This window comes from Castor canadensis, chromosome 15 (genome assembly GCF_047511655.1).
Source record: "Castor canadensis chromosome 15, mCasCan1.hap1v2, whole genome shotgun sequence".
NCBI lineage: Eukaryota > Metazoa > Chordata > Mammalia > Rodentia > Castoridae > Castor > Castor canadensis.
In genome coordinates this window covers 56,759,135-56,782,098 of record NC_133400.1, presented here as the reverse complement: position 1 = coordinate 56,782,098, position 22,964 = coordinate 56,759,135, and positions in this window count along the sequence as shown.

Here is a 22,964-nt window from a genome sequence, read left to right as displayed (position 1 = left end):
AGTATCAATGTATAAGTTTACAAAATCATGTATAAAGTATGAAGATAAAAAGTTTTAAATGCTTAAAAGAAATCAAACAACACCTAAATAAATGGAGAGACCATGATTACGAAATGAAAGACTCAAATAATGTGCAACACTGCATAGAACCAAACTTAATTAGCAATAAATAATAGATAATTAAAGAATAATATTCTATGTGCAAAGTGTACAAAAGTATAGTTGAATATTAAGAAATACATAATCTCATATATAAATTGTATAACTATATATACTGTATGTTGTATATAATATATATTATATTCATAATATATGATCATTATATTGTTAATATAATTATCTTGGTGAGGCATTACTCTAATATACACAACAAAGTCATTTGCTAAAACTCAAAATCTCCTTTATTCTTTTTATATATGACTTCCTGGCCAGGTTTCACTATTGGTTTTTCTCCATTTTTCCATGTCAAATTCATAGGTTTCTTCCAAAATAGAAACAGTCTATGAAAAATGAAAAACAAATTATGTAAATAGTTTTAAATTAATATTATTAAATAAGAAACGGAAGTGTAAAACTAATCATGCCAGGACTTTGACAGCAGTAGGACTTCTTTCTGCCAGTGCTATAAACAAATTTTCCATTCTTTGACCCATCACAAATCATCAAGAAGCAATCAGCAATGATCCTCAACCTTACTGCCTGGTAATGCATGCTCACGACTCTACCATTTCAGGTGATTAGATATATTTTGTTTAATTTTTAAAGTTTTATTGTATTTTTAATTAGTGTACATTAATTATGCAATGGGTACTTCATTGAGATAATTCTATACACGTGTACAGTATACTTTTTTGTTGTTGTTATTTCTATTTTGTTTACCTCATTATTGATGAATGGATCAAGAAAATGTGGTACTTGTACGCAATGGAATTTTACTCAGCCATGAAGAAGAATGAAATCTTATCATTTGCGGGTAAATGTATGGAACTGGAGAAGATCATTCTGAGCGAGGTCAGCCAAGCTCAAAAGACCAAAAATTGTATGTTCTCCCTCATATGCAGACTTAAGATCTAGGGCAAATGCAGCAATGTGGTTGGATTGGGATCACATGACAAGGGGAGAGCACATATGTGTGATATAGAAATAGGTAGAAAACCTAAAACATGAAAGCATTTCATGTCCACACTCCAGAGGTGCTAATACAGAAATCTTAATGCGACAGAGGTTATCATGAGAAGGGGATCAGGAGCCAGTGTAAAGATCAGTTAGAGATGAATCAACGTGGGTCATAACACGTGTACATGAAAGCAATGCTAGGAATATTTCTGTATAGCTGTCCTTAACTCAACTAGCAAAAACACTTTGTCTTCCTTATTATGCTTGTCTCTTTTCTTCAACAAAACTAGTAATAAGGGCAGAACGGGACCTGCCTGGAACTGAGGGGTGAAGGGGGAAGAGGGGGGCAGGGGGGAGAAATGACCCAAACAATGTATGCACATGTGACTAAATTAATAATAAAAACAATTTAAAAATTTAAACAAACCAAAATAGAAACAAACAAACAAACAAAAATGTTTATTAGGTATTTAAAAGACAAATGGTATATCTATGAATGGTCGAAGCATTAAATAAAATTTTACGCAAATATGTCAAGATTTTGTTATTGGAAGAAAGAAGGAAAATAGAAATATGGAGTCCCTAAAACAATAAAAATGTAAAGAAAATTCCAAGCTATGGATAAACTTGTATTTTGGAATTTTAATAAACTGTACTGTTTTAATATGTGTGTCCTTCCTCATTGTTCTCAGTTATCATTTGGTAAATTTACATTAAATTCTAAATCATTATGCAAAATGATGTCCAGAGAAAAAGGAATTTTCTTTTCTGTCACTACAAGGTAAATTTTCTGAGATGCAGAGAATAGTAAAGAGGAGGCATGAAACTTGCAAAGTCTTATCCTCAAAAATCCTGCTTGCAAAATTGGCCTTAACCTGGCATCTTAGAAGTTGGCTATCACGAATATTTCCACCATTTATTGGGTCATACCGCTAAACTATTTGTAGAAAGTGTTTCATGCTGGACACCTGTTTACTTTATGAGAGTTTGGAGTTTAGGTATATGCAAGACAGAGGGCATCTAGTGACCAGCCCTCAATAAAAATCAGGGCACCAAGATTGTTCTGATTTCCCCTGGTAGACATTTTCCTTGTGATGTCACAATTCATTACCAGAGGAATTAGGAATGTCCCATGTGACTCCAAAGGAAAAAGACTTGGATTCTTGAACCTGAGGATTCCTCAGATTCCCTTCCATGTGACTTATATAATAAATTTTGCAATCAGAACAAGTATATGATATGTTTGTGCATCCTAGTATCAAATCAATAAACACATCATCCTCCTTCATGGGGCCCAGCAAATCTTATCATCTTCAGGTGATTTATAATTCTCCTAATCATTTGATCTTCTGTCATTAATTCCTTTGTTTTACTCAATGGAATGGGCAAAGCATACCATACAATGGATTCTCCAGTTGGTGGAAAACATAGGACTATTGATTCAATTTGATCACATCCCATTTTGACACCATGTTTTCCTTTTGGTTAAGGTGACAATGGTGAATTGAGCATTTTTTAAATTTTTTTAAGAGGCATTTCTAGAACACTTGCCAGTTTATCACTAGTGGTTTCCAGTGTTTTGTTGGCTTCATTTTGTTGTTGGTTCCTTTCTGAAATTATAAATGCAAATTTTAGTTCTTCTCTTCTGAATAAAATATTAAGAGATTCAGAGAAAGCCCAACACCAGTTAATTAGTTGAGAAAAATTAAGTTATTCTCATTAAATTCACTACATCTGCTTTTATTGTCCTGGTAATTCAGCAATTTACTCATTACATTGTTGTGGTTTGAATCTGAAAGATCTCTCCATAGCCTAATAGAAGTAATTTTGGTCCCATGCTATTGGCACTATTTTGGGAACTGGTGAAATGTTAGCATATGGGGCCTTTAGCATAGGTGAAGAAAGTAGGTCACTGGGGGCCTGCCTTTCAAACTTATACCTGGTACCTGGGTTCTTCCTCTCTCTATGCTTCTTGTCCATCATAAACTGTTCCACCTCTTCCTCCATATGTTCCCACAGCTGTGATATCCTTCTAACCATAGCCCCAGAAACATGGAGCCAAGAAATCTTGGACTGAAACTTCTGAATTCATTAGTCAAGAACCAACTCATAAAGCAGTATAATTTTGACATAGATCATTTAACCACACATCTGCTTGTTTTCTATAATCTTTTATTCTGAATGCTGGCATTTTTAACTGCAGGATTTACAGAATTTTGTGTAATTTTTAAGATGGGAAATAAAAGATTTCAGATTTAAAATTGTGAAAGAACTACCAATTGCTGTGAAGTTAGTGAATTCCAAAATGAACTTGGGAGAAATTATGAAATAGAGAGGGAAACACTGCTAACAAGAAATGGTATTTTTAAAACAAAAAACAGTCTAAAACCCCTAACGGAAGGCTGATTTGTGTTTGGGATGTTTAGGATGGGGATATAGGTAGGGAGAAGCAGAAGCAACATATGAGAATATATTTAGAGAAAATCTGTAAAATTCTTTTTTCACTTTCCCATATTAAACTAATATGCTTCCTTAATATATATAATAAATTATATACTATAATAATAGCATATATATAATCTCTATATATAATCTATCCATATATAACAGTATATATGATCTAATATATAACAGTATATATACATATAATCTAACATTATAATCTAACATATATGTATATATAGTATATGAAATCTTTTATATATATTATACACATATACCAAATTTATGAGGGGATAATAAGGATTTATTAGACTGCATATAATCTAACATTATAATCTAACATATATGTATATATAGTATATGAAATCTTTTATATATATTATACACATATACCAAATTTATGAGGGGATAATAAGGATTTATTAGACTGCATATAATCTAATATTATAATCTAACATATATGTATATATAGTATATGAAATCTTTTATATATATTATACACATATGCCAAATTTATGAGGGGATAATAAGGATTTATTAGACTGCATAGACTGTTTTCCTCTACTTCTGTCTCCCTCAAAACCTGAAGAAGAGACAGAAACAATGCCTCCTCCAAAACATACTAAAAGCGTATGCCAGACCATGGAAATTGTGGAAGGAGAGGCAAAATTAAGATGTAATAACCTTGGTTCCTTTTCCTGACATTCTCCAAATCAAGGTTAGTACTACTGTTGAGGGTTGAATTGTGTCTTCTTAAAAAAGATGTTCAAGTCCTACCCCTGGGCACCTGTAATTATGACATTTGAAAATAGGGTTTTTTTAGACATTATCTAGTTGAGATGAGGTCATACTGGACTAGAGGAGGATAATAAATCCAAGGCCAGCTATACCCATTACCTTAGACCATGAGTCAATAGAGGCAGAAACTTGAGTGATAAACCTGAAGCCAATCAGTGTCAAGTATTTCTAACATCCTAAGAAGCTTGGAAGAACTAAGAAATGCTCCTCCATGTTGCCTTTGGAAAGAAGCATGGTTTTGACAAAACCTTAATTTGAGTCTTCTAGCCTTTAATTCAGAAGTTTCAGAGAATAAACTTCTTTTGCTGTAAGCCTACCAGATTGTGTTACACTGTTACAGATACCATTGTTTTAGTCTGTTCTGGCTTCTGTAACAAAATAAGCAAAATACCATTTATGCAGTTCTGGAGGTTGGGATGTCCAACACTGGGGCACTTGCAGCTTCAGAGCCTATAAACCCCAAACTCCAAATAGATGATGCCTCTTGTGTATCATCACAAGGGTCTTCCAGGCCTCTTTCATAAAGACACAAATTCCATTCATGAGGGCAATGTTTTGATGATCTTATTACCTACAATTCTCCTCAGTCCTGACACCATGGAGGATTTCAACACATGAATAGAGGAAGGGGCCATAAACACTCAAACCAGAGAAAATGCCTATCATCTAGAAAAACAGACACCCATAGAATTTTTTTTAATTTATGAATTTATTAGTGTATAATAGTTGTACAGGATTACACCTTGTGATATTTACATATGTTCTTAAAGTATAGCCTAGTTGGATTTACCCCCAACATCATTCTCCCTTTTCCCCTCTCCCACTTCTTAGAACAATTTCAACAGTTTTCATTCTTCTATTTTCATATATGGATACAAAACATATCCACCATATATAACTTTAATTCCCCTTTCCTTGTGTCCAGAACCCTGCCATTAGTACCCACCCTCAGAAAAGATTTATTTTTCCCTCCTACCCTTCACTTTTAATTGAGTGTATACTGATAGTCCAAGGGGGTGTTTCCTTAGTCAGGTCTGTATACATCACGCTTTCATCAAATTAACCCTCTCCCATCCATTACTTATCATTGTCTATCATCTTGCTTCAACAGTTTACTGTAGAGTGCATTATATTATATTCATATATAGATGGATTATTTCAATATTTTTCATTCTCTAACATTTTCTCTCTCTCCCACCTCTTATATCCCCTTCAGACAGACTTGATAATACAATGTAACCTCTCTGTCGCTATATATATATTTTTTATATGTATACATTTAACTTATAGGTCTAGCTTCCACATATGACAAAAACATGTGCCTTTGATTTTTTTTTAGCTTGTCTTACTTCACTTAAATGAAGTTCTCCAGTTCCATCCATTTGTCTGCAAACAACATAATTTCATTCTTCTTTAAGACTGAATGAAACTCCATTGTATATATACCACATTTTCTTAATCCATTCATCAGTTGTGGTGTATCTGGGCTGCTTCTAACTACACACATCACAGAGATGAAAATGCATAAACAGGTAGAGAGGGAATATCAGTAATATAAAATAGTTCCAAGCAGAGATACTAAAGATGAAAATTGACAACATAATTGATCACAGAATAATACTTCTGCACAATAAATTAGTAAATTGGAGATCAGATTGAGATGTTCTGTTAAAAAGCAGCAAAAAATATGAAAGAGAACTTTGGAGAGAAAAAAAAATGTGAAAAACATGCAGAAGAATTGCATACATGCAAATACCCAGATAACGGGAGATCTAGATGGAAAGCAAAAATAAACTGGACAGGAAGAAATATTTGAAGAAATAAGGAAGATAAATTTGTCAGAATAAGACAGTAGTGGAACTCAAGAATCAAAATGTTCATAAAATATCAAAGTGGAAATGAATAAACAATAAAAACATAGGTAAGCACATTACAATGAATTGTAAAAACCCTAAGAGGAAACATCTGTAAGGTTTCAGAATGAAAGAACATATAACTTACAGAGGAAAAAAACAAATTTAAAATCTTTTTAATATCAGTAACATCACTCCTCAAAAGCGTGCATATTTTCTCTAAATTTCAAACTCTTTGGGAGCTAAAGAATAAAAATATTGCAAATAATAAAAACAGCTGAGAATAACCTAACTAGGGAATAAAAGTTAAACCTAGCACCAAGAAGGCTGAGTCAAGAGGATCAGCTTAGTCTACGCAGTGAGACACTGTCAAAAAAAAGTAAATAAAAATGGATGCATTGATTGACAGAATTTGTTACATATACTTGAACATGAATCAGGAGAGATTAACATCAATGGTGTTAAGCATTGCCTGTGGGCCTGTTGGGAGTTAGGGGTCCAGGCCATCCAGCACAATCCTTCCCCTGGCTCCTCCAGACTATGCTTACCTCACTTAGTCAGAGGTGCCCACGCAGCACCTCTGAGGTCAGCCTGGTCTTAACTATTCCTGGCTTGGAATAGTCTTCCAACACGCTGTGTGCAGATGTTTCCTATGCCTCAGGTACCTGGGGGTGAGAAACTCCTGAGCGTCAAAAAATATTTTGAAAAAAATGTGTATTTCCTTAAATAATAAAAGAAAAAAATTTAAAAATAAAGTTAACATCATATTTTAAAAATATGAACAGTGATTTTACACAAAATGATGAAATATAGCCTTGCATTTAGGAATAACACAAGCACAATTCAAGTTTTGAAGATGCAGGGTCTAGTATTCAGAGTATCAACCTATGAATTCTGAGAGCCCAGTAATATAAGATTTTTAACTTCTAGAAACCATGGGGAAAGTCTCTGCTAACAAATTTATAAAATATCCACAACAAATAATATAATAAACTCTAGTGGAATAAGACAAAAAATAATAAAAATATTGATATGAATTAACTCGTTTTGAATAAGGTTTTTTAAAGCTAATTATTTCATACACAATCCTTAATTTAAGCAGATAATAACTATTAGTATTACTGTATTTCCACACTGTAACTATTTCATTTCAACATTCATGAGGAATTTAACCAATAGAAGACACTGCTTGTAAAGGAGTACCTAAGAGATTATTTTAAGACACTATTTACAATAAAATTTGAACACATACACACAGAACCAGCATACATGTCTCAAATATGTATGAGAAAAACATGCAGAAAATTCTCAAAAATGAAAATCTATTAACTTTATATAACATGCTAATAATTTTAAAAATATGATTATGACTCATACAGAAAAGATACATTCTGACAGCTCCAAAAATTTTTACTTCATCCAAAGCTATACATTACTTTTTTGTTCCAAAGAAACAATGTATTTAGTTTAAAAACTTAATTTTTAAATCATAGTCAAATAATCATAAACAATGATAATTTGGTGCTATTGTCATTAAAAATTCATTTTAAGGAAGAAAGCAATACTCTTTAGGAACTGTTCCTGATAATATTAAATGTATTATAAAACTTAAAGTTGGCACATGCCTGTAATCACAGCACTCAATAGGCCAAGGCAGGAGCATCCTGAATAGAGACCAGTCTGGGATACATAGCAATACTATCTTCTCACCCATCCACAGAAAAAAATAATAAACTCATTCCAGCGGCCCCCATTCCAAATTTAAGATTTTTCCAATGAAAATTGTGACTAGATACTTAAAGTAAAATTAATATGTGAAATGATAAAGGAATCAAAATGAAATTTATAAAGTTGAGAAGGCAACTTCTCAAATAAATAAATTCTGTTAAATAAATTGTGCCAAATAAATTCTGTTAAATGCATCAAGTCAGATAGAGGAGCATCAGTAAGCAGGATTTCATCTGAGTAGCCAGTGAGTCAGAAGACAAAGCCAAGAGTGGATACACTGAAAACAAAGTGAAGAAAGCATCACAGAAGACTGCTTGGCAAACTGTGTCAAATGTTAGGTCAGTAAGAAGAGGACTAAGAACTCACCATTGTATTTAGCAATGGGGAAGCTGGACATCTGCGATTGGAAAGTCAGTGACAATTGCAATGAAGTCCCAGAAGTGAATGCTTTGCTTGACTTAAATTCAAAAAGAACTGTCAGAAGGGGAGGCAGAAATAGTGTGTATGAAACAAGAACTCTATAGAAAGTTTTCTACAAAAGGCAGTAAAGATTGTATTACTAAGAGGATGAAATACAGTCAAGAGGAATTTTGGGGGGATAGGAAAAAAGTAACAAGTTTTTGTGCTGTTGAATTATGTCCTCCCCCCAAATATATTCAAGTCCCAATTTCAGAATCTGTGAATGTGACCTTGTTTGAAATTATGGTCTTAGCAGTTGTAATTGAGAAGAGTTCAAGCAACATCAGAGTGAGACCTACTCCAATGACTTTCTTATTTAAAGTAAAAATATAGACAGATACAAAGAAGAGAATTCTATGTGAAGACAGTCAGATACACGTGTTGATGGAAATAACACCACGGAGAGCAAAAAGTCTGATTGGCAGAGATTAAATAATTGGAATAAATACCCTTCATTAAGCAAGACAGAGTTCTTTAAACAAATGCAGCAACTTGCTTCAGATGGGTACAGAAGTTTTATTTACAACAGGCAACAGGGCTGCAATTAGACTACATCAATAAACCAGTGAGGAAAGAAGACACTTACTTTGGACCCCCTTCCCCAGCAAATAGCTTAACAAATGCACTCATGTACTTAGTACATAAATACAAATGTAATAGTCCAATGCAGAGAATATTTGTGTTAACAAGAATATTTTGAATGACATATTACATATTATATCATCATTGACTTTCTACCACTACTGCAAATGGTTTGTGATTAATACTCTAAGATTAACTTGATATTCTTGTCAAACAAATGAGGGAGGCCAACTGAAGGTGAGTGTTTTGCCAAAGGAATAATTTGCTTGAGATCCTATATACGAAGAAGTACAATTGCCAGGAGGCAGTCACATAGCAGTTAATTCAGAAAAAGAAGGATGCCCTGCCAGAGAGTAAGTGAATGTCCTTTTGTTTCCTTCGGCAGGGAAGGGCCTTCCTCTGCTCACCTCCTGGTGGTATCCCTGCAGAAGCTGTTGGAAGTCTGGTTGCTGAGACATTTGACTTTGGCTGGGCACTGTGTAAGGTGTGGATCTCTTTGCCTGAGAAGGTTGGAACTTCTGAGCCTCCCAGACTTCCTTGAAGAAAGAAGTCAGCAAACTCTCCAGATGCCAACATTGCTCTTCTAGAAAGTGACATTTGTGCTGAAAGGCAAGGTGATGCATTTTGCCCTGCCACCTACTGCACCCTGGCGCCTTTGTGCCCAGGATGGCAGCAAAGAACACAGGGCATACATCCTCTTCTTTTCCCTGATGCCTTTGTGCCCAGGCACAACAAAGACTGACTGCAGGGTGCCTGCCTCCAGAGCACATGCCTCCTGATACTATGCACTGTGGTCACGTTTGCCTACCCTGTAGACAGCAAAACCAGATGAATTCACCACCTGTGGCTTGAGGTGCAAGGCAAGTAAACAATGAGTATCAGTTTTCCAGTGGAAGAGGTGAGCGAGCAGCAGCTATGGGATCATGGAGAAAAAGAAAAACAGAATGAAGTGGGCTGGAGTGATCTTGAAGGAGAGCTGTGTAACTACAGCAGTGTGTTGTGCCATGGACTACATCATCATGGTACTTACTAGTATGACTTTGCAAGGTGCTCTAAAATATCAAGTGTATCAATTTGATAGTGTTTAGATTCTGAGAAATAAAGGGAACACTTTGTTTACAAGTCATAGGAAAGTAAACTCTTGAGAGTATAGCACAGATTAATACTTTGGGATTATAAAGTCTAAAGATCAATGGCGGTAGTCATATGTAAGTATTTGTTGATGCAAGAATAAACAGATGAATACACGAATTGAGCCTTTTGAAGCATTCCTTTACAAAAAAATGAATCTTTAGTCTATAGAAGATAAGTTTCAAAACTTACTTACATGTCAAAAATATTATTAACAATTAAAAAACAGAAATGGAATGATAATATGGGTTTTTCTCCTCTTGTATCACTTAAAACCCTGGCAGACAAACTTGACTTTCACAACATGTTGTAAATTACATGTTTGGAGGCAGAAATCAGTGGTTTAAATTCTGGATCTGCCACTGACCAGCCATGTGGACATGTATAAGTTACTTGGGCTTTCTCTGCCTATTTGCTTCTTTTACAAAGTACCTAGTATATTTCAGACTTCACAGAATTGTTGGGAGGAGTGAAATGAATTTCATACCTGCTCAGGGCTTGGAATATTGCAAACTATTTGCATGCTAGATAATGAGAACACTAACTCCTATCATCACTAAAACAGGACTTCTCTCAGTAATAGTTTCCAAATACTTTTAGGGCCTGTCACAGAATGTTTTTATTGAAAATGACAAACAATAATAAAGCCTGGTATATTTCTTGCTATCAGATAATGCAAGTAACATTATGTTTTTCCTTTTGACTAACAGAAAGTTTGATCTAAATTTACTTCTTTGTTATGATATTTTAGTATTATTATTTTTAATTCCTTAATGGTACTATTTCTGTTTACAGTTGAATCCCCATTGTAGAAAATTATTGTATTTTGACTAGCCTGTGAACTTTAAATTCAGGAGAAATAAATTACAAATGCAGACATTTTATATAAAAGACATTATTTGCTTGAAAGGATTTTATGGGAGGTTTGGGCCTATAAAGAAAAGATCTAATAAACAAACAAGGTATTATAGCATAACAAAAAGAGTATTTTATTGAAAAAAATACATTATAAAAGGCAAAACAAAAATTTACAATGTATAAAGTAAAAATGCTTTATGAAAGGTAAAGTGAAAATACAGTATATTTGATTGTGCAAAGACATTTTGAAAAGGGACTAAGAAACAGTATCCATGGGTATAGGTATTGTTTTGACCAAAATAAATTCTGTTCATCAGTACCTGTGCTTCTGTTTATATAAAAAGATGAATAATGGGTGATCTGTTCATTTTGTATGTGATATAAATGTTGTAGGGACAATAATCAGATATGTTGTTGGTCATAAAATGAAATAAATGTGTGGGAGACCCTGGACTTAACTGAGTCACCAGATATAGGCTCAGAGTATTGACTGACCCAACTGTGAGGATATCTTGGTGCAATTTAAACAAGTTGGAATACAGTGTATTCCAACCATTCGCATGTTTTATCTCATATTTGGGAGCTAGACCTTAAGAAAAATGTATATATAGAAACATATATGATCATATATATATATATATGTGTGTTTATATATATATGTATGTGTATATATATGTATGTATATAGTGATGGAGAGAACAAAATTATATTTGTGTTCTGTTTGAGGGAGCAATTGAAGGTGGGAGAAAGAAAGAAAATGTTAAACAAAGAAAATATTAAAACAACCCATCTATATATGAATATACTGCAATGTACTGCATAATAAGCTATTGAATATTAGGGTAGCATTGTGATAGAGAATGAGAGGTAATGGAGGGGAGGGAGTTAATTTGACAAAAGCACAATATATACAGATCTGAGGTATCAAGGCAAAATTCCCTTATATCATCAATATACATTTAATTATAAAATGAAAGGCAGGAGGGGAAAAATAAATCTTTCCCGGGGGAAAGTACCAGTGGCAAGGGTGTGGGCACAAGGAGAGAGGGCATACGGGTGTCAATGGTGGCTGTGTTTTGTTTCTATATATGGCAATAGAATAATGACACCTGTTGAATTTTTCCTAAGAAGTGAGATGGGGGAAAGAGGGAGTATGACGGAGGGAGAAAAATCTAGCTAAGATATATGTTAGCACATATGTAAATATCACAATATATTCCCCCATACAACTATTGTATGCTAATAAAATCATAAAAATATAGGACAATTGCATACATATAAGGTCTCTTATGTATATTGCAGCAATGTGTATAATGTTTAGCACTGCACCATAGAACAATGAGGGGCTATACTGCTGTTCATGTCAGAAATGGTCTTTATATTAAAAGAAAATGAGATCTGTTGATGCTCACCCAGAGACATTATGACCCCATTGCATCTTGCTCAGTGTGAGTAGAAGGCTTTTTTAAGTCTTTTGTTGACTCTGCTTCACTTCTGTGCTTTTACCATAATCAGGACAGTTACCATCATCTTTACCTGAGAGACTATAATAATCTTAGAACGCTTTTCCTTGATACCCTTCTTCCTGGCACCACAATCTACTCTACAACTCTTAATATGTATTTTAAAAATTCAGATTTGGTGATGTTATCCTGTTGTGTCAAACCCCGTTATCACTTCACATGGCTATAAGGTTAAAGGTCTCACTCCTCCAGCCTTATCCTACAATATCCTGCCTTAGATATTTTTTCCTCAAACATAGCATATTTGTTTGGAATAACTTAATAAGGTATTATTGATATATACTAAACTTCATATATATATATAAATTGTGCCAACTGATAAATTTCAACACATGTTAAACACATACTTATCACCATAATCAAGATGGTTAACAAATTCACAATTAACAAAAGTCACTTCATTCCCCGTTATGTTCACCTTAATAAAACATTGCATTGGTTTCAAAGCATTTATATCATTTTTGTTTTCATCATTTCCCTATCTGCACAAATACTTAGTCTTGTCAATTTAAAAATTTTTAGCCATTTTAATGGATGTGAGTTGTTCATATACATATGGTTTCCATGTCACTACAGTAATGACTAATAATGTTAAGAATCTTTCTATATGCTTATTTTCTATTCATATATCTTCTTATTTGAAGTGTCTTTTCAAATACTTTTTAATTTTCAAAATTATTAAAAACCTAATTATTATCAGGTTTTTAGGGTTGGTTATGTAACATGAATACTATTCCTTTATCAGCTATAGCTTTTGCAAGGACTTTCCCTCAGGTTGTGCAGTGACTATGCATCCTCACAATAGTCTCTTTTCTCAGCAATTGCTGGTGATTGAAGTCACAGCTTCACTCATGCTAGGCAAGCACACTACCACTTAGTGACAGTCCTTAATAATGTCTTTTGAATAGTAAAGTTTTAAATTTTGAAGTCCAAATTATGTATTTATTTATTTGTTATGTCTAAGTAATCTTTGTTTAGCACTATGTCAGGAAGATTTTCCCCCTTGCTTTCTTGTGGAAGTTTTACAATATATAGCTCTTACATTTGGATCTATGATCTATTTTGTGTTCATTTTTTGATAGGATGTGACGTTTGGATGGAAATTTATTTTGTGGATGTGGGTAGCCAAGTCTCCAGCACCATATATTGAAAAAGGTATTCTTTTCATTGTGCCTTTCTCCAAAGTAACTTTCCCCTCTATGAAATGGGTTTATTTATTTACTTTCTATCACATTCTACTAATTGATTTGTATTTTTATACTGGCATCACACTCTTATGATTACAATATATTTATATACTTGAAATCAACACCCACCCATCCTATTACAATTTGGTTCTTTTTTCAGGGTTATTTTGTTATTCTAGATTGTTTGCATTTCTATATCTATTTTTGGTTTATTTGCATTTGTTTGATTGTGTGTGTGTGTGTGTGTGTGTGTGTGTGTGTGTGTGCATGACTGAAGTTAGAGCACAGGACCTTGTGCATCCTCTCAAGTGCTCTGAGCTGAAGCCCAAACCTTCATATGAATTTTGGAATCAGCTTTTCAATTAAACAAGAAGGAGTTTTGGTATGGTGGAAATTATATTTGGGAGAAATAACATCTTAATAATGAAACTTTCAATTCCTGAACAAGTATGTACCTGTACTTAATAGGTTTCAATTAATGTTATTGGTAAATTTATAGGTTTGTCTTTTAATCTCTCCATATTATTCAGAATTTTTTGTATTTCAGTTATCTTGATATTGTGGAAGTTTAATCCTTCTCTTTAAACTATATTTTATTTTCAATTGAAAAATAATAATTGTATTTCACATCATAGGACTCCGTCTACATTTGCTCAGCATATGAAGATTCCTCACTGATACAGATTCTGGTAGACTATTGAAAATCCAGGATACAGTTCCTTCATATAAAAGACAACTTAAAATTGTCACAAAAGTAGTTATAAGAAAATTGAACAAAATGGACAAAGCAATAGTGCACTATAAAAGGATCTATTAGAACATAATGTGCTAAAGTTGTACAGGTGACTCAAATGTAATCTTAGCTACTGGAGAGGCAAAAATCAGGAGTCTCATGATTTGAGGCCAGCCCAGACAAAAAGATCATGGGACCCTCCCCATCTCAACCAATGGCTGTGTGTGATGGTGAACGCCTGTCATCCCAGCTATGTGGAAATCGAAACTAGGAGACTGCATGGGAAAATGTGAGACACTATCTCAAAAATTACGAAAACAGGGTTGGAGGCATGACTCAAGTGGTAGAATGCCTGCTTAACAAGGGCAGGGCCCTAATTTCAAGTCCTACTACTGCCAAAAAATGTTGACCAAAAATGGGAACTCTGTAAATTGAGAGCAGAAAATCAGGTATGAAGCTCAATAGTAGAGTGCTTGCCTAGCCTTGTAAAGCCCTGGATTTGGCCCCCAACACCAGAAATGCATTCAGATTTTGAGCTGGGTACATGCTGGTAATCCCAGCATTCTTGAGGCTGAGGCAAGAACATCGAATGTTTGCAGTCAAATGTGACCTGACGTCCCTGTCTGAAATAATGTGTTTAAGGTATTTAATTTTTAAGGTATTTACTTTATATTACAGATATGTATGGGAATTTTTGTAATTGTTGACCTGCTTTCTGGGGTTTTGTAGTGGAGGGAAGTTATTAGTCTAATAATAGCAGTATATTCTACAAGATCACAATTTGGTAGAAGCCCACCATACAGAAATCTAGTATTTACTTAGCAAATAGAATGTTGGGTTGTTTCTTTTGCCTTTTATATTGCAAGTAATGCTTCAAGGAATAATGCTTGCATAAATCATTTTCCACATTTCTAATTATTTATCTTAAATATTTTTTCAATACACTATTATTTGACTAAAGTATAGGAACAATTTAAACATCTCTGAAAATTTGATTATTGTTTCAGGAAAGTTTATATTATTATTCTATTGCACAATAGAGTATGGAATGTCCATTCTTATTGAACCAGAAAAAAATTTAAAAATATTTTAACAGGTTTTTTATTTCCTTGGTGGTGTGAGGTATCAAACTCAGGGCTTTATATTTACAGGTCCATGACCTAGATCCTCAGGTAGCTTTTTATTTCATAACATGAATGAAATAAACAGTAAAATGTCAAATGATTATTGATTAGTTAATTGACACTTTCTCTCATGCATGCATAAAATTAATTCAAATTTCTATGCTGATGTAGCATGAAACTTTTTATTATTTAATAGATTATATTTCCTCTCTTGTTTCAAAAGGAATTTTTAAATTGTTTATAAAGTACATAAGAATCAACAGACACTAGACTCTTTACCTAGTCTTGGATTACAGTAGTATGATGTAAAGATGTTGTATAAAGAACATCTGAAGAATGGCTGGGGAAGTGGTCAAGTGGTATAATGCCTGCCTAGCAAGCATGAGGTGCTGCCCTGAATTCAAACCCCAGTACTGCCAAAAAATCTGAAGATGTTATTTTACACTGTAGATCATTTTGGGGGTACTTTCAACATTTCATGAAAATAAAATTTTATTTCCCCTCCCTTTTCCCCCTGCCCCCTCCTTCTACACCCCTACTCCCTCACTACTAGGCAGAAACTATTTTGCCCTTATCTCTAATTTTGTTGAAGAGAGAGTATACGCAATAATAGGAAGGACCAAGGGTTTTTGCTAGTTGAGATAAGGAAAGTTATACAGGGAGTTTACACGCATTGCTTTCCTGTACAAATGTGGTACAGTCTAAGTTAATTCTTCTTCAACTAACCTTTTCTCTAGTTCCTGGTCCCCTTCTCCTATTGGCCTCTGTTGCTTTAAAGTTTCTGCATTAGTTCCTTTGCATTGAGGACATCAAATGCTATCTTGTTTTTTGGGGGTCTCTTGCCTATCTTCATACCTCCCTTGTGTGCTCTTGCCTCATGGTGTGATCAAAGTGTAATCCCCTTGTTGTGTTTGCCCTTGATCTAAAGTCCGCATATGCGGGAGAACATACGATTTTTGGTCTTCTGGGCCTGGCTAACCTTGCTCAGGATGATGTTTACTAGATAATCTGAGTAGAGTCCTTGAGATTTAAGGGACTTTGAGAATTTACAAAAAGAATAGGATTAAATCCCAGAGGCTTCTGTATTTAGAAATGAAGTGGATGAAAAGTAAGCTAGTACAATCACTATATAAAATAGTAAGGAGGCTCCTCAAAATACTAAAAATAGAATTGCCATATGATCCAGGAGTATGCCCTAGGGGTGTAAGTCATTATACTAAAGGCACCTGCACACCCATGTTTATTGCAACATTATTCACAAAACTAACCTGTGAAAACAGACAAGATTCTTCCCTACTGTTGAGTGGATTAAGACGATGTGGTATTTACATACAATGAAATTTTATTCAGTCACAAAGAAGAATTAAATTTTGTCATTTACAGTTAAATGGATGGGACTAGGGGACCAAGTGAAGTTATCCAGGTTCAGTAAACCAAAGCACATATGTACTTTCTCATCTGTGGAATATACCTAATACAAATACAAGCAATGTTATGAAAAACAGGTCACATTAAGGAGAAGTCACATACAAGAGATGGAAGGTAAAGAAGGGAGTTAAAATGTTAAATATGGTTGATATATTCTCTATACAAGAATAAGTATAGAATTTTTAAACCTATTGAAATCAACATAAGATGGTTACTAAGGTAGAAAGAATAAAAATAGAGATGAATCAGTTCTGCTTATAATATATATATACATGGAAATGTCACAAGGAAACTTGCTCTATAGCTATCTTAAACAAACAAAAATGTCATTTTTTTTCTTTTACAAATTCAGCGAACAGGAGAACCGAACAGGCTCTGTGTGGGAGAGGTGGAGGCTGGTACCAGTGGGAGAGATGGAGGAGGATGTGTGGAAAAGGTGTAGGAGAGTGAATATAGTGGAAATACTGTGCACACATGTATGTAATTGAAAAGAGGAGAGTCATTGCTCCTATTTCCTGCATGGGGAATAGGAATTCTTTTTTTTTTTTCACTTCCCCTTTATTGATACTATTATGCTAAAATAAATACTTTCTAAAATTTCAAAAAAGAAGATAACTGAGACCTGTGGAAACTACTCCAGGCATGAGGGAGGGAGGGAATTCAGGTATGATAAATTTGATATATTATAAGAACTTTTGGAAGTACCATAATGAATCTCTAGCACAGTAAAAAAACAAACAGGAGTTGAAGAAGCAGCGGGAAAGAAATGGTCATTTTGTATTTGTTGCTGAGAAGTGAAGCAGGATAAAGAGATGAGAAAGGTTCCAATGATCTCAATTTTTTAAATTAGAATTACGGAACTGACAAAAATCAATTTTTATAAAAGACCATGTATTAGAATATTAAACTCCAATAGAATTATGAGAGATAGAATAAAAGGAATGGTACAATAACCAGACAAAAGTTTTGTTTTTGCGTATTAAATGGAAGACTTAAACTTCAAGGAGAAATTGCTAATGGGAAAGGAAAAAATGAAATTGCATGGAAAATGCTTTGATAGTTTAGGAGTATTTTTCTTATCCTGATCTCTAGTGAAGATGAAAAACATAATAAAAATCAGATGGGAAGTTTGTTAAAATTGGCAGAGTAAAATATTTAAATAAAGCTAGAATATTTTTAAGTAACACTGAAAATCTCTTAACTCATGTTTAGAAACTCAAATATAATTATAGCCACCCTCTCCTATATTTTCATTAACAGTTATGAGTAAAAATTGCTATTGTTAGCAAATACATTTTGGCCACTCAAATTCCAGAAAATGTAATGATGAAACATGTTTTAAGGAAACTCATTATTTTTAAAGTCTGTTCTTATTGGCCTCAGATTTATAAAAATGCACTGCACAAACTAATGTAAATTCATAATATTTATGAACTCTTGAGAAATAATAGCTTTAAGAATGTATCTAGACTTTAAAAATTAATTTTGACTTAGAACCCTTCTAAAAGAGTAATGATGGTGCATGAGGCTTCCACAAACAGTTCCTCTGAAATCTTTTTGGCCTTCTTTTTTCTAGGGAAATTGTACTTCCCCATATCTTGTGCCAGGCATCACAAATGTTTCAGTTGTTTGGATTTTTCTTAAATGACAGCAGCTCATATTTACTACCAGCATCTGCCAATTGTTGATGTAAAATACTTCAAAATTCAGTGCCTCAACGCAGAATTTATTATTTTGTTCACAATCTGCAATTTAGGAAAGAATCAGTGAGGCTAGCTCTTTATATCTTCATGTGGCCTCAGGAAGGTGACTTGATTTTAGAGGATAGAAGCATTTACATCTTGTTCATTCATGTGTCTGACAGGTGAAGCTACTTGTGATTCAGCCTTTAGCAGTGGCAAGAGCTTGACCCTCTGCATGAGAGTTCACTGTGTAGCTTGAGCTTCTTCACAATATGGTGGCTATATTCCAAGAGCAAGTTTCCTAAAGAAATCATGTGAGAGCTATATCTCATTCCCTAATCTGGCCTTACAGTTAACACAGAAGATCCATAATATTTTGTTCATTAGACACCAGTTACAAAAGCTAGCTTATATTTTGTAGATGGAATCTCAAGGAAAATTGTCAAAGAGTATATAGACATGCTTTAAAACCAACGCACTGACTAGAGGTATTGCTCAAGCTCAAAGCCATGAGTTCAAACTCCAGTCCCACAAAAAAAAAAAGAAAAAGACATAAAACCACCACGTTAAATTTTCATTGTACCTAGAGGAAAGTAGCTCTTCCTAAGTCATTACCACTAAAGTCTCACCACGTTTTTTTTAATTTTTATTTTATTGTTTTTAAAATTATTTACATGTGCATACATTTTTGGGACACCTCCTTCATCCCCCACAACACACAAATGTTTTTCTCATTTTTATTAGCATGTATTTGTTCAACAAAGAGGTTTCAATATGATATTTCCATTCGTGCATAACAATGTACCCAGATCAAATTTTCACCCTCCATCACCGCTACCATTCCCCCTTCCCTCTTCTTAGAACAATTTCATCAAGTTTCATTGTTTTATATTCAAACAAGTTATAAAGTACTTTAATCATATTCACCCAACCTATACCTTCACACCTCCCACTGGCACCAATTCCATAACATAACTGGCTTATTTCTTATCATTCATTTTTTAAGGGCTAGATTCCACATATGACAAGCAACATGAAATATTTGTCTTGCTCAGTCTAGATTATTTTACTTAACATGACAGGCCATTTTCCTGAAAACAGCAGAATTGTATCGTCTTTGCAGATGGCTACTCCACTGTGTATCTATACCACATTTACTTCATCCATTCATTGATGTATGGGAACCTAGGCTGATTCCATAATTGCCCTGTTGTGAATTGTGTTGTGATATCCATGAGTGTGCAGGTATCTCTATTGTACCTTGACTTGCCTTCCTTCATTTATAAGTCCAGGAGTGATATAACAGGATCATAGAGTAGTTCAATATTTAAGGATTTTGGGGTACTGGGGTTTGAACTGAGGACCCCACACCTTTTAGGCAGGCACTCTTAACCTCTTGAGCCACTCCACCAGCCCTTTTTTTTGGGTGCTGGGTATTTTTGAGTTAGGGTCTTGCTTTTTGCCCTCTGGCCTCAAACTACAATCTTCCTGATCTCTGCTTCCTGAGTAGCTAGGATTACAGCTGTGAGCCAACAATGCCTGGCTATTTTTAGATTTTTAAGAAACCTACATACTGATTTCTTTAGTGGCTAGACTAATTTACATTTCCACCAACAGTGTGTATGTGTTGCTTTCCCACCACACTCTTGCCAGCATTTGTTGTTTTTTGTTCTCTTGATGGCTGCTATTCTGACTGTGGGGAGATGGAACCACAATGATATTTTGATTTGCGTTTCCTTTACATCTTAGTATGTAAAATATTTCTTCTTGCATTTCCTGGTCATTTCTGTCTTCTTTTTGAAATTGTTCATTTGTCCATTAATTTGATTATTTATTCTATTTGTGTTTAATTTATTGAGTTCTTTATATATTATGAGTAGTATTCTTTTATCAGATGAACTGTCAAAGATTTTCTCACATAATCTGTTTTCTTTTGATTCTGATAATTGTTTCCTGGCTTTTAAAAAGCATTTTAATATGATGTAATCCCATTTTTCAACTCTTATTATTTTCTGAGCAATTCTGGTTCTATTCAGCAAAATGTTGCCTATGCCTTCCAGGGTTTTCCCTATGCTTTCTTCCTTGTGCTTTCAAAGTTTTTGTTCATACATTAGGGTCTTTGTTCCATAGGGAAATAATTTTCCTACAGGGTGAGAAACAGAGATCTAGTTGCATACTTCTTCATGAGGATATCCAGTTTTCCCAACATCATTTGTTGAAGAGGCTGTCTGTCCTACAACAAAAGGTTTTGGTTTCTTAGTCAAAAGTCAGCTGACTGTGCTTGTGAGGTCTTGTTTCTTGATGTTCTCATCTATTCCATTGATCTACATGTCTATTTTTGTTCTGTGTCTCTGTAGGATAAGGTAAAATTGAGTATCATGATTCCTCTAGCATTGTTCCTTTTGTTCAGGACTGCTTGGGCAATTTGGGGGTTTTTGTGATTTGAAATGAATTTTAAGATTGATTTTTCTTTTTCTCTGAAGAAGGACATTGAGATTTTGCATGGGGATTGCATTGTATGTGTAGATTGCATTCAGAAATATAGCCATTTTCACAATATTAATCCAATAACACATTAAAAACATCATATACCATGATCATGTTGGCTTCATTCCAAGGATGCAGTGATGATAAAATATAAGCCAATCAATTAACATAATATAGCATAGAAACAGTGAAAAGGAAAAATTAACATAATTACTTCAATAAATGCAGAAAAATCCTTTGATAAAATTCAACAGCCATTTATGATAAAAGCATTGAGGAAACTTGAAATAAGAGTATACCTATTTTCCACAATTATAATAAAAATGATCTTTTGAATGATGATTTTCAGTAGAGAATTGTTTTATTTTTAAGGCTAGTTGGCACAAAACAAGACTATTAGGAGGGAAAGAAAAATACCATAGTTCTAAATATTGTTCTTAAGTTACATTATTCAGTATTCAAAAACATGAATCAATTTTATGTTTGTTAATATAAGGATGAATCATGGCTGGGGATGCAGCTAAGTGGCAGAACATGAACTTTGCATGTGGGAGGTCCTGGGATTGATCCCTAGAACCACAAACATGAAAGAAAGACTCTAATTTTTTATAATTCAAATTTAATGAAGTTAATATTGATAAGTACTTTAAACTACATCATCTATTTTCATATATTTCAGATTGATCTCTAAATAACTGACTCAGTAATGCACAGAAATTACTTGAGTTATAGTTATTAAAAATAACTATATGTTAAAAAGATATATCTTTTAAACTTGCTTTAGATAGAAGCACCATATCAAGAAAAGTTAGAACAATTAAAACAGAAAAAAAATGCTTCAAGAAAAAGTCACATGGAATTCAGAATTAATGATCTGGAATCCAAACTCTCTACAATAAAATGACACAGATTGTAGTGAAATGGAGATTGAAAAATATAAACATCTCTATTTAGAAGCAGCCAAGACTAGAAAATCATTTTCAAATGAACTAAGAAAGTAAGTCACAACAATCACAGAATATTATTGAGCTTATAAATTCATCTCTAAATCATTTTTTATTGAGACAGTTTCAGGAAAATAGTAGGATGTGAAAGCTAATTAGAAAAAATAATTTTGGAAAATACTATCAGTAAATGAACTTACCTTTATAAACATCACCAGGAGAGTTTATAATTCTTCCCTTTTTTGGTTCTACTCAGATTTTTTTTTCCTTTCTTCATGTACATTTAACCTCATCTATTAGTTTTTTGACTAAGTACTTTTTAAGCTTTATCATCAAGACAATTATATTGATGTTAAATTACTAGTCAGAATTCTCTGAAATAGAAACATTAATAAGTTTAACTACTTTTGGAAGATACATCCTAACCCCAAAGGCTTCTACTCCTCCTCCTCAGCCACATTCTGACATTGATAAATTAACTTTTCTTGTTTATGACCTTTGTTATCATTAGAGGGTGTTTGCAGACAAACTAACTTTCAGAGATTTTTCTACTCTAACAAAGGTAGGTTTGTGACTTAGAATAACACAGGGATGAAGGAAATAGTTCTTTGGTGAATATGATGGGATGTGAGAGACAGAAAAGGCAGATCTTGCCTTGATGCCCCAGAAACTCTGAAATGAGCTCCTTGCCTGTGGAGCTGCTTTAGCTGATTTTGATCACTATTTTAGCTATCTCATCCTCCCATGGAGGTTGCTATTCTGAATTACTTCTTAGTACCAAATGTGTAATTACTCCCAGCTGATGGAGGAATATATAATTGGTGAAAACAAAAGCTTAAAAAGACCTTTTGGGGATGTATTTTAAAATCTCTTAGCTGGTTTACTAAAA